We start from the raw sequence: 12,267 nt of genomic DNA on the forward strand, positions 1-12,267 counted from the left end.
AAAATCCAAATAAATTTAAGCCGAACTTTGAACAAGACCATGCTTACGTTTTCCTACAAATTGTCCTACAGAGCGTAATCTGATCTTTCTGACTAAATGAGCATAAATTAATTCACCAATTGAATTCAATGGCAATTTATCCATAAGAACAATGGCAAATGGTGAAGATTTTGTGTGTGCGCACACAGGTAAGTCATCTTATCTCGATGAGGTGAAAAGTTTACTCTAAATATGGAATTTGGCTTCGTGCGAACTGAGATAAGAAATCATAATTATATAGATTAGTCTATATAGTTTTAGATTTAGATTAATCTATATAGTATAGAATCTTAAAAATAACATTTTGCATTTCTTTAAGTTTAAACACTTATTTGAAGGATATCTGATCAGAACGTTTGGAGTGTATCAAATGCGGACAAACGTATGACTTAATTGTATAATCGACAACTACTACAGTCCTCAATACTTTCCAAATTGCCATCACTCTATAAAATCACAAATCTCACAAAACCGAGGTCTTACATGTACATAACGCACAAATATGCGCTACATAAGTATCTTAAGGTATTCAAAAATGTCAGTTTACTCATTCTATACTGGATACATTTAATAGAAAAAAATTTAAATGTTGAACCAATCGGGACCGCCAAAATCTTAAAGCTTATGATGGTAGAAGAAAACCCCTATGTGGGTTTTGAATTATTAGCTAAAGTTTCTGTTAATCCTAATTATAAATTTTTCGACATGTGGTAGATTTTCAAATAAAACATACTGCTTATCATGTGATTGATTCAAAATGTTAGTGCTGCACAGTGTTATGCTTTCCAAACATAGATGAACTTTGAAATAGAATTACATCAGATTATATTATGCAGTATTTAAAATAGGTAATATTTTTCCGAAGAAGCTAGAATGAAACCAGTAAACGGTGCAGAGGACATTAACCGTACATAACGATCACAGAACTTGAACTTTTTGAGGACTCATATTCCGAGTCTGGACAATATTTTGCGATATTACCATCCTCTAGTGTGAGTTTAAGCATTTCGACCCAACAGGCGAAAACTCAAATTTGGAGTCTTAGCATTGGATTACGACCAACAACGACTAAATCGCCTGGAAAAAGTAATAATTGCTATACTCACGACAAATAAGAACTACCTGGGGCAAAAAGTCTGCCAGGATGATACGGAAAAATAAGTACAAGAAGTAATATGGCGCATAGAAGGATATCGCTACCAATACGCAGCCAACAGGCAAACACGGATGTGATTTGAGAACTTCTAGATAAGACCATTCTCGACCAAACCTTCCGATGCAGGCGAGGAACTCAAATTCTGTGTCTGAATACGAGAGTAAGACCAAAATGTGACTAATATGCCAAAGGAGCGACGAGGCTGCTAAACTCACAATAAAACATCTACCTGAGGAATAAAGGCGAAAACTGGTCAGGATGAACCGGGGAAACATTTGCGAACAGCAAACTGATGCTCAGAAGGATAAGTCAGACTTGAATACCAAAGGGACTAACCTGCTTTTACAAAAGAAGAAAAGGGTTCCAAGAATTTGTAAAAAGACATGATCTTATGTCAAGGTTGTTAGAGATTGATTCTATAGGAAGCGGCGAAGAGAATTAAATTTCCGGAAGAGCAGACGAATGCCAAACCGGTATTTGTTACCGGACGTTACCGTCCCAAATTTAATGGATGGTTGGTTAGTTAAATGCGGTGGTTGCCAGGAGGCGCTGTAAAGACGAGCTCTCTTATCCACATTTGGTATTGTTATCATATAGTCGGCCCCATTTGACTTCGATCTTTATACCCTTTACCACACATTGTACAGGGTATTCTGTCTTTGTGCATATGTTTGTCACATACAAGAGGAAACGAGATAGACCCATGGTTCCTATTGAGAATATGCATAGAATCACTTTCTGAGTCGATTTATGCATGTACGTCCGTCCGTCCGTCTGTTGGTGTCTAATTGTAAACAAAGTATAGGTCGCATTTATAATCCGATTTGGATGAAATTTGGTACAGCTCATTTGTTTGGCCCAAAGACGAAACCTATTGAAATTGGGGAAAATCGGTTCAGATTTAGATATAGCTCACATATATATTTTCGTCCGATTTAATGTAAATGGTGCACAATACTATCAATATTGGTCCGATTGAGAAAAAATTTTGCACAGAGTACTAAATTAAACAAAGTACAGTTCACATTTATAATCCGATTTGGATGAAATTTGGTACAGCTCATTTGTTTGGCCCAAGGACTAAACCTATTGAAATTGGGGAACATCGGTTCAAATTTAGATATAGCTCTCATATATATTTTCGTCCGATTTAATGTAAATGGTGCACAATACTATCGATATTGGTCCCATTGAGACAAAATTTTGCACAGAGGACTAAATTAGGTCTGAATTTATATATGTCAAGTTTTGTTGAAATCGGTTCAGATTTACATATAGCTCCCATATATATTTTCGTGCGATTTTAAGTAAATGGTGCCTCAATGTCCCTATATATGCTTCGATTTGCACGAAATTAGGCATAGCGTACTGAACTAAGACTAGAATTATGTGTGCTAAGTTTTGTGAACATCGGTTGAGATTTATATATAGCTCCCATATATATTTTCGTCCGATTTTTAGTAAATAGTGCGCCAAAGTCCCTATATATTTTTCGATTTGCACGAAATTTGGGACAGCGCACTTAATTGAGTCTAGAATTATGTGTGTTAAATTTTGTGAAAATCTGTTCTGATTTAGATATAGCTCTCATGTAAAATAATTTTCCGATTGGCACGAAATTTGGCAAAACGTACTGAATTAAGTCTAGAATGATGTGTGTTAAGTTTTGGAAAAATCTAAAGATGATATGTCTGTTCTATCTACAGGATATTGTATATATTAACACCTCTTGTATATGCCCATAGTGGTGAAGGGTATCATGAACTTTCCTTACTGGTTTCAATGTAGACTTTTGTATTTCAATATTATATTTCTACTTCTCTATTAAAAATGCACACATATCCACCTAATAACCCTCTCCTATATTTATCCCATGTCGACTATAGTTTATGGGTTATTAAAATGTTATCATAAAATTATTGCAAGTTTTACACCAGTAATTTGTTGTACTTGTTATAGTTTTTAGGGTTCATGGTTCGTATCAAGTGTTGTATTTATGACAGAGTAACAAAATACCGATAAACTATGAAAAATATGTAAATTTTATATATATGTGTGGTTATTAGTGAAGTGAAACAAAATTCACTCAAGTTTTATATTTCATAATAAAAACCAAAAACAAAAGTACACGACAACCACAACAAATTTAATATAATTCCAACAACAATTTGTCAAAGCAATTTTTGACAAATTGCTTTGGGATCGAATGGCTTAGCTGAGCCGTAATCTAACCAACTACTAGTATATCCTATTTTAATATATTGGATAATTTTGAAATATGAATATGAGTCTGGTGGATCATTGATTCGAATTGAACGAAATTAATTAGATTAAGTATTGCCGACTAACTAACGAAAGCGAAAGTACCAGTTTAATGGCAAAGTCAGATTACCCGATTAAGGGTTGATCAGGGCAAGAAAAAAAACATGTCCATTGCCTATGCATTATTTCTCTCCCCCCTCGTGGCACAATCACATCCGTATACCGTGTTAATTCAATGGTATTGCGTATAATCGAATTTTCCACCATTCGAGCAGATACGATTGGGAAACAAGTATGCTTTAGAGCAGCGGCAATGGTACTTCTCTTCTCCATCGGTAGTAGGGCAATAAATATTTTATACAATTTATTAAATTATGACTGTAAATGCAATCAACTCAATGTGGCGTGCCTGGTACGTTTCAGTGTGGTTCGATTTGTGTGTGTTTGCGTATTTTATTTTCAAGTGTAAGGGGTGGTATCGAACGAAGTGTTCTTTGCCATTCATTGAAAATTCATCGCCCTCGACCTAGACTACCCAGACTAAGGCAAATTTTGCGGTTACGAATTGCAAGAATTTTTAAGAGATTTTTCCCCTTGTTCGGATGCTAAAAAGGGGGATGATTTACGGTACATCTGTATCTGTTCATAACTACCAGACACACAGACATCGTACGCACATACGTGCACGTAACAAGTGCATCTCATATAAATTTTTGCAATATTGCAAATATGGAAACCCATCCATCCACAACTACCACTACCACATAACAGATGTTGTAAATGGCCTTTTTGTGTCATTTTCGTTTCGCTTGGTTCCGTGATGCGTCTAATCTTAAAAACTTTTCATAGTAATTTTCACTAATGTCCTCCGCAAAACAGAACAAAAACATTTATTAGCCAGATATTACACATGTCAGGGAACTGTCAATGGCATTTATATGAGTTTTTATGAATGATCGATCCCATTGTATGGGGGATAACAGATGTAATGTTTTTTTGTGGTATTCGATTTTTTAATATTTGAAGGAAACAAAAGAGAACAATTAGTACGAAAGTGTTCATAGTGACCTCTTAAAAACATAAATTTCTTCAAACGTATTCCTTAAAAATTCCCGCTGTTAGAATCTTTAAAAAAATCGTTACGTTCGTCCGAGCCGAACTTTTTATAGTCTGCACCTAATGTGCTCATTTATAATACCTAATATTTGTGAAAACCCTTACATGGAACCTATGTCAAAACATGGACCTCCATTGTAAATTTTCTACCAGGAGGATTTATATTCAACGTACATATAGAAAATAAGGGTAGGACTCTCCACGACCTCGGAATTCTTAGTTATAAATAATATCTAACAAGTGAAAAAACGTTAAGTTCGGCCGGGCCGATCTTTGGATACCATCCACCATATATATACTGACAGGTACTATATTCAGCGTACATATAGGAGGATTTATATTCAACGTACATATAAAAAATAAGGGTAGGACTCTCCACGATATCGGATTTCTTAGTTCTAAATAATCTAACAAGTGAAAAAACGTTAAGTTCAGCCGGGCCGAACTTTGGATACCCTTCACCATAGATATACTGACAGGTACTAGAAATGAAAATATAGGGAACATACCAAAAAGTGAACCAATATCGACATTTCTAAAAACGGAATATGTAAATTATAATAAAAATTTCAGAATTTTTTTAATGGATAATTATACCCTCAGATTTATCGCTACTGAGGGTGTAAACACTTTAACACGGTGAAAATGTGGCTCATCGAAATATTGGTTCTAGACCCCAAGTTTCTTTGGACCAAATCCGTTTCAAAAAATTTAGATTTCATCCAAACATTGGCCATCTTATTATTTTTTCCAATCTTAGTTCAAGTTCGAAGATGGGGAATATCGGTCCACTCCTTCGGGAACCTCCACACAGGGGCCAGGTCTAAATGCGGGCTATAGTTCATTATCGAACCTTACGTTCAACTTTTTTATCTCCATATCCTCCGCAGGTGAAATCATTACATCAGAGTTTTATAAACCAAACTCAGAACGCAGAACAAATCTGATAACTATTTTAATATAATTCAGTAAGGAAAGTAGTAAAGTCGAACTGAGCCGACTATATGATACCCTTCACCAATTTGAGTATATCCTACATATGTAACCTAACAGACGTCCCCTTTTTGAAGGAACATTAACATGAAATTGAACGAACTTAAATATGGGATCTTTATCTATATCTACACCGAAAAATTCAAACAAATTTTGAAAGTCGATTTATAGCAAACATGACACACGCTATTTGGTATGCTGCGCGGTTTAAAATTTAATCTTAATCAGACATCCAATGATAACTTGGTGTACAATTAACATGAATAGGTCGAAATTATATATGGAAGAAATATATGTTTAAATCTATATCTGAACCGATTTCAAGAAAACTTGCCACAGATTAATATATATTAACTTTAGTACGTTGTGTCAATCGGCCTAGCTGTTCATCTTTAGTGCACAATTTACTTAATATCGGGCGAAAATATATATAGGAGGTGTATGCAAATCTGAACCGATTTTCACGAAACTTTGCACATGTCGTTCTAGACTTAATTCAGTGCGCTATACCAAAATTCGTTCAAATAAGAAGATATATAGGGGCTTTAGTGTACCAATTACCTTAAATCGGACGAAAAAATATATGGGAGCTATATCTAAGTCTGAACCGATTTTCACGAAACTTTGCACACTTAATTTAGTACGCTACGCTAATTTAGTTTGCTATGCCAAATTTCATTTTGCAAATCAAAAAACATATAGGGACTTTAGTGCACCATTTACATAAGATCGGACCAAAATATATGTGGGAGCTTTATCCAAATCTGAACCGATTTTCTCCAAACTTAATACACGTCATTCTAGACTAAATTCAGTACGCTATGCCAAAATTCGTACAAATCGAATGATTTTCAGGGACCATTTACCTAAAATCGGTCGAAACTATATATAGGAACTATATATAAATCTGATTCGATTTTCACGAAACTTAGCACATGTCATTTTAGACTTAATTCAGTACGCTATGCCGAAATTCGTGCAAATCGAATGATTTTCAGGGACTTTGGTGCACCATTTATCTAAAATCGGGCGAATCTATATATGGGAGCTATATCTAAATCTGAAGCGATTTTCCCGAAACTTACCACTCTTCATTCTAGACTCAATTCAATACGCTATGCCAAATTTCGTGCAAATCGAAGGATATTTAAATACTTTGATGGACTATTTACCTAAAATCGGACGAATATATATATATATATATATATATATGGGCGGTATGTCTAAATCTGGACCGATTTTTACGAATCTTAACACACATTACTATCGACTTCATTCAGCACGCTATGCCAAATTGCAAGGATATATAGAGACTTTGGTGCACCATTTGTATAAAATCGGACGAAAATATATATGGGGCCTATATCAAAATATGAACCGATTTTCCCGAAACTTACCACTCTTCATTCTAGACTCAATTCAGTGCGCTATGACAAAATTCAAGCAAATAGAAGGATATATACGGACTTTGGTGCACCATTTACCTAAAATCAGACGAAAATATATGTGGGAGCTATATCTAAATCTGGACCGATTTTTACGAAACTTAACACACATCATTCTAGACTTGATTCAGTTGGCTATACCAAATTTCGTGTAAGTCGAAAGATATACAGGGACTTTGTTGCACCATTTACATTAAATCGGACGGAAATATATATGATAACTATATCTAAATCTGAACGTATTTTTCCCAATTTCAATGGGGTTCGTCCTTGGTCCAAATAAATGAACTGTGCCAAATTTCATCCAATTCGAATCAAAAATGCGACCTGTACATTGTTTACAATTTAACATCAACAGACGGACGGACGTGCATAAATCGACTCAGAAAGTGATTCTATGCATATTCTCAAAAGGAACCAAGGGTCTATCTCGATTCCTTTTGCCTATTACAAACATATGCATAAAGACGTAATACCCTGTACCACAGTGTGGTGAAGGGTATAAAAAAGGGGAAAACCCAAAAAGGGGGCAAATATTAATAATTTTTGGAAGAGAGATTTGTTACCATATACGACTACAAAATACCAAATTGCAGTAAAGAACCCAAAAATACCGAAAATTAGTGCTACCCTTACATGGGGGCTATCCGAAAAAATGGACCTGTATTCATAATTTTTTGCGGAGATATTTGTTACCTATTAAGAACTCGAAAAAATACGATCAAAACCTCCAAAATACTGAAAATTAAGAGGTACTGTTATATGGGGGGTACTAGAAAAAGTCGACCCATATTTATAAATTTTATTGGAGATATTTGGTACCCAATGTAGAAAATTTCAGCGAATACCCTTATATGGGAGCTATGCCTAAACGTGGACCGATATATCCCATCTTCGAACTGCCTGCAGACAAAAGACGACTCTATGCAACATTTTGGCGACCTATCTCAATTCGTTTAGACGCTAGAGTGATTACAGACAGACATGGCTATATATAGAATTTTACGCTGATCAGGAATATGTATATACATATATATATATATATACTTTATAGGGTGGGAAATGATTATTTCGATGAGTTACAAAGGAAAAAACAAAATTAATATACCATCATTAACTATGGTGGAGGGTATAAAAAGGGGATTATGTGGAAACTACCCCTAAAAGGGTGCGAATATTAATAATTTTTGGTAGGGGGATTTGTTACCATATGCGACTACAACGTGTTAAATTACAGCGAATTCGGTTAAAAAACGTGCCCAAGAACCCCAAAATACCGAAAATTGGGGGTGCCCTACGCGCTTAGAACCCCCCAAAATGGTGTAAATTGGGGGTACCGTTATATGGGGGCTACCAGAGAAAGTGGACCGATATTTATAATTTGTAGTTGAGATATTTGGTACCCAAAAAGAACCCAATGGATTTTTTAAACAATTTTTTTCCTGGCCCTAAACAATGCGTGGACTTTAAAAATATTTTTTTCTGGGTCGGGTGGTACCGTTCTATGGAAACTATAACAAGCCATAACCTGGCATTGATCATTTTTGGTAGGTGGATTTTACACCCTAAAAGAATTTGATAAATCAAATTTCATTTCCACTGTCTCCAAACTGCAAATCTCCGTCAAAATAATAATGAATCACCTACTTTGCGTGTCGCATAATTCCTTCATTAAATCAAAAACAAAGATTGAACGCTTAAATGTTTTCTTTCTTTCTTTTTTCGACAAAAGTCGAATAAAAAGGTTATTATCCTTCTACAGGATAATAATAACAATACACACACAAATGCAGTTCACAGTTCATGTAAAGCATTTATTTGAATGCTCCTCCTTTTTTTCCTGTGGCCAGAATTTATGGCATTGTCAGCAAATAGTGAAAAGTTATTTACTCGGTTGTCGTTGACATTTTTAACTTTTTTGTTTTTGGTTTATTGTCAACTCGAACTGAGTAGAAGTACAGGACAACAAACATAACATGACAGGACAACAAACTTAATCCTGTTAATGTGTTTTACAAAATAGTCTCCAAACACGAAAAATGATAACATGGAGAGGTTAGGAAAAAAAACTTGGCTTTTTCGCAGGAAGTCATCGTTGGGCGGTATGGAATGGGGGGTTCTTAGAGTCCTTAGTGCATAAACAAATATGCACCTCCAACAAAAATACATACACACACACACTCTCTCTCTTTCTGACTTGCAAATGATTAATAAGTTGCATTTAATATTAACTACCACTGTAATGGCCATAAATAATGACATGCCTGATTGTTGTTTATCTTTTTCGGGGAGTTGTTCATTCACTTCGTTCGGTAATGCATTTTTAAGGGTTTGTAATTAATTTTTGTGTGGAATGCAGTTTATTGTTGTTGTTCTTGTTGTTGGAATTGAAGTTTGGAATGTTTGCCTCCACAACAATATGTGTATATGCCGGTTGAAATTTACACGAATTGATTAATGAGTGGAATATTTTAATGAATTCGTTGACATGAATAAAAAAATAGCAGCAGCCGCATTGCAATGGAAAAATGTTCTTAAGTGTAAATAATAGGGCTTAAAATGGGGGACTTGTGTATGTATGCTGTGTGATATATGTCATTATGCAGAAATATTAAAAAATACCTAGTTTTTTTTTTTTGCATAATGAGTAGTATTATTATTGTCATGGAAATGGATTGCTGTCAATTAAAGTTATTCATTTACAGACTGCGGATGAAATGTCAACTATTGGCATTAATTGGCAAATACATGTACACATATAAATAAAATACTGCAAACTTTTTGAGGAGTTTTGAAAATATTGTGGAGTTATGCTATTGTGGATTTTTTAAAGATTTTTGTTTTTGATGAATATTTTAAGCTACAATCACAGCCATAAGCATGGAATTTTTAAAATAATATTTTGTCAAGGGACCATAACAGCCATAAGAATGGTTTTTTTAAAGAATATTTTTCGAGGGACCACCACAGCCATAAGCTTGGATTTATTTTAAAGAATATCTTTCAAGGAACCATTACAAATTTAAAGAATATTTTTCAAAGAGCCATCACAGCCATAAGCGTGGGGTTTTCAGAAATATTTTTCAAGTGGCCATTACAGCCATAAGCTTGGATTTTTTAAAGAATATTTTTCAAGGGATCATAACAGCCATAAGCGTGGATTTTTTATAGAATATTTTTCGAAGGACCGTCGCAGTCATAAGCTTCGATTGTTTAAAGAATATTTTTCAAGGGACCATCACAACTATATGGGTGGATTTTTAAGGAATATTTGTCAATGGAAATGTGTTTAAAGGGAACATCACAAATTTAAAGAATATTTTTCAAGGGATCATTACAAATTTAAAGAATACTCAAGGATCCATTAAGGGATTATTTAACGAACATTTTCAAGGGGCCATCACAGCCATAAGCGTGTGTTTTTTTACCCTTTGTGGCCCAATGTTGCCCACAGGCAACAAAATGTTTTAGAGCTTATATTTAATACGCAGCTAGTAGATGTATATTATTTGGATTACATATTTTAAGAGCTGATTATGGACGACACATATCAAATGAAAAATATAAAAAATTAAAATTTTTGGCCAAGCTATAAGCTATTTTATATATAGATAAGTGCAAAAATGTGTACTGCACCAATTGGCGTATACAGTACAAATTATTTAAATCGCTTCGTATTTGAAGTGTACGAATTGTACCCTCAAAATTGTTGTTGTGCCTTATAAAAAAGAACCTAAAGAATAATTAAAAGTGATTTTTCGTCGATATTGTATTTGTTTTTCTTGATATTGGACTTTTGTTTTTCGGAAAGAAGGTACTGTATCTCCCCAATGCAAGGATGTAGCGACGTCAAGTTTTGTACATATCCTATTTAGAATAGATACATTAAATCTGTGTACAGAAAATAGTTTTATAGTCACGGAAAAAATTCGGGGCTCAAAGGGTTAAGAAAAAAATTTCCATTGGCCACCACAAGCTTGGATTTTATAGGAATATTTTTCAAGGGACCACCACAGTCATAAGTCTGGATTTTTTAAAGAATAATTATCAAAGGACCATCACAGATATAAGCTTGGCCTTTCAAAACATTACTTTCTAGGTCGATTTAAGCATGTCCGTCCGTCCGTCTATCCATGTTAAATTGTAAATAAAGTACAGGTCGCATTTATGGTCCGAATTGGATGAAATTTGGTGCAGCTTTGGCCCAATTGAACCGTATTGAAATTGGTGAAAATCGGTTCAGATTTAGATATAACTCCCATATATATTTTCGTCCGATTTAATGTAAATGGTGCACCAAAGTCCCTATATATCTTTCAATTTGCACGAAATTTGCCATAGCATTCTCAATTAAGCCTAGAACGACGTGCGTTAAATTTCCTGAATATCGTTACAGATTTAGATATAGCTCCCATATATATTTTCGTCCGATTTTATGTAAATATTACACCAAAGTTCCTATATATCTTTGATTTGCACGAAATTTGGCATAGCATTCTGAATTAAGCCTAGAACGATGTTTGTTAAATTTAGTGAAAATCGGTTCAGATTTAGATATAGCTCCCATATATATATAGTTTCGTCCGATTTTATGTAAATGGTGCACCAAAGTCGCTATATATTATTCGATGTACACGAAATTTGGCATAGCGTACTAAATTAAGTCTAATACGATGTACATTAAATATTTTGAAAATAGGTTTATATATAGCTCCCATATATATTTTCGTCCGATTTTATGTAAATGGTGTCCCAAGGTGCCTTTATATATTTTGATTTGCACGAAATTTGGCATACCGTACTGAATTGAGTCCATAGTGATGTGTGCTAAGTTTCGTGAAAATCGGTTCAGATTTAGATATAGCTTCTATATATTTCCGTCCGATTTAATATAAATGGTGCACGAAAGTTCCTATATATCTTTCGATTTGCACGAAGTTTTGCATAGTGTACTGAATTGAGTCTTGAATGACGGGTTGTAAGTTTCGAAAAAATCCGTTCAGATTTAGATATACCTCCCATCAGCAACGTACACAGGATTTCATTTCGGGGGGAGGGCCCGGTAGTACAAAATGAATAAAAATTCGCTGTTGCAAACATAAATTTACTGTGAAAAAATCGTTTAGGGGGGGGGGCGCCCCCCTGCGTACGTCCCTGCCTCGCATATATATTTTCGTCCGATTTTATGTTAATGGAGCATCAAAGCTCCTATATTTCTTTCGAATTGCAAAACATTTTTCTGTGAAAATTGGTTCA

The sequence above is a fragment of the Musca vetustissima genome, unplaced genomic scaffold (assembly GCF_032173495.1).
Source record: "Musca vetustissima isolate MV318-11 ecotype Yass unplaced genomic scaffold, APGP_CSIRO_Mvet_v1 utg39406, whole genome shotgun sequence".
NCBI lineage: Eukaryota > Metazoa > Arthropoda > Insecta > Diptera > Muscidae > Musca > Musca vetustissima.